The 2451-nt window shown below is 37.8% G+C and overlaps 1 protein-coding gene across 1 annotated transcript in view; it reads left to right on the forward strand.

The window, feature by feature from the left end:
• Window positions 1-2451, forward strand: part of Tfam (transcription factor A, mitochondrial) — a 62178-nt gene that overhangs the window by 3188 nt on the left and 56539 nt on the right. The gene's annotated exons all lie outside the window — the stretch shown is intronic.

The following is a 2451-nucleotide window of genomic DNA, read 5'->3' on the forward strand; positions in this document are numbered from 1 at the left end:
ATTTAAAAATTAGATTATATTTTAAAAATAGGATAAAGAATCCTATACTTCTCATGTTTGCACATAAGTCCAAAAATCTTACCATATACAACCTTGAAGCAGGACAGTCCCACAATATTCCTTTTCTTGTCTCTTCCTTTCATTCACCACCGCCTTCTTCTTGAACATCCACCTACCCGAGAGACATCTTAGCAGTAACTGGCATGTCATGACAAGCCACCCATATTATGAATCTCATTTTATAGACTTAGGAACAGTCTGCAACTACTTCAAATTGTTTATTTGTAGTTTATATGCCAAAAAATCCTTTTAATGAGTCAAAGTTAAAATAATCTTCAATTTCAACTTATCATCAGGTATATGATTACTTCTTTAAAAAAATATTAGAAAATGTTTCCCTTTCAGCACTACCCCCTTAATTTATTGGGTTAAATAATCCAATAAATTGGATTAAAATAATCCATCCCTCTGGCCTTTAGTTTTTTGTCTATAAAACAGGCATAACCATATGATATAATTCAGATCAGAATAATGTAGATAGAGTCTAGTACTTTTTTCTTTTTAATTATACCACTAAGAAACAAGAATTTCTGTATTTTAGATTTTTTTCACTTTTTTTAATAATTTATTTTGAAGAATAAAAATCTCTCAATTTTGACTCCTGGAAACCTACAACAGCGTCTAGCATATAAGTACTCACGTCTTTATGGACTAAATTAAAGAACTAAGTCGCCAAAGATGCTTGGAATTTTAACTGGCATACTCACGTGGGGAAGGTGTAAATAAAAATCAAGAGAAACCAAACACTGAGCATCATGGCATGCACCTGTAATCCCAGCACTTGCGAAGCTGAAAACAGGAGAATCACTACAAGTCTAATCTGTGTAGTGAGACCCTGTACAAAAAAAAAATAAGGGAAACCAAACAAAGTAAATAAACCCAAATAACAGAATAGAATTTGCAGTTCTGTGTCCAGTTAAATAGAAAGATTTTGTGGAAAACAGGGGCTGGGGAGATGGCTCAGTGGTATAAGCGCTTCCCTGGCAAGCGCAAGGGCCTGAGCTCAATCCCCGGTTCTGCCAAAAAAAAACAAAACATAGACCCTCTGGATAATATGATAGCCTGCGTATGACCACCCGTGCATTTTACCGGCAACATGGAATGATGGAAATGTGCTTAGCAGACTTTGTAGTTTGAATTTTCATCTGCTAAACTAGACCCTTCCACTGTTAACCTCCTCATGTGTTACTAGTCAGTGGAATCCTGTTGCTTGTCCTTAGGAATGCCTTTTTCTTTTTTGCTCTCGGAACCCAGGAATCAGACTCAGGGCCTTGTGCTTGACCTGGCTCTACCTGAAACCTCTCTCCCTCTCTCGATGGTGACAACAGCTTTATCTTCCATGTCCTGTTTAGTTCCCTAACCCCCACCATGCACTCCTCTCCTACTAGCAAGTTTAACTGCACCTCTTGCCTGCCTAAAAAGCTGTCCTGCCATCTTTGCTACCAGACTTTTTGGCCTGTTACCCAGAATCCTTCACAAGCTAACCACACCCACCCTCCACCAACCTCGAGATGCTTTCTGTGGTTGTTGCTATTACAGAGTCATTCTAGGTATTTTTGTCTGTCCTTAAACTCACTGTGTTACCAGGACTGGCTTCAGGCTGGAGAAGATCCTCCTGCCTCAGCGTCCCACGGCTGGTACATGGTGGTGGGGCTGCACCACCATGCCCAACTCTTGTCTCTTAAGTATACAGTGCCCTCCTGTACATCTGTGGCTTCTGCACACACTGTCCTTTCCCCAAGTCCCCCTCTCAATTCCCCCCACTACAAGAAAAGAGAAAGTTCAAATGTCTCATACTCTACGAAGTACCCTGCTCTCCGAGGAAGATTTAAAGACCCAGATCATGCCATAGTCACCTTTGTAGTTTTAGAATTTATCACAGGGCCTCAGAGTACTGCCCTCGCCTAGGAACTGAATTTGAAAGGGAATTATTACAAAAACATGAATATTACTGATTCATTTTAGAAAAAATACAATATATAAAGTAAAATGAGTATTCCCACTCACTTATGCATACTCAGATTAAATTACTAATAAACCAACATCTGTACTATTTTTAACTGTTTAATTATACTTAGTCATACATGTGTGGAACTTTTTCTTTTTTTTTTTAGATAGAGTCTCACCCTATAATTTAGGCTGGCCTTGAGCTCACTATGTAGCCCAGGTCAACTCAAACTCATGGCAATGCTCCTGCCTCGCCCTCCCTCATACTGGGATTATAGGCATGCATTACCATTGCTGGTTGGGTAATTATTTTATTTTATTTTATTTTATTTATTTTTTAATAGATTGCAAATTGAAAATAAATTATTTACAAACATAAATGAATATAACAATAAAACTGTCCAAAATAAAAATGAAGAAAGAATTTACAGATCAATCATAATA

Source organism: Octodon degus, unplaced genomic scaffold (assembly GCF_000260255.1).
Source record: "Octodon degus isolate 3935 unplaced genomic scaffold, OctDeg1.0 scaffold00240, whole genome shotgun sequence".
NCBI lineage: Eukaryota > Metazoa > Chordata > Mammalia > Rodentia > Octodontidae > Octodon > Octodon degus.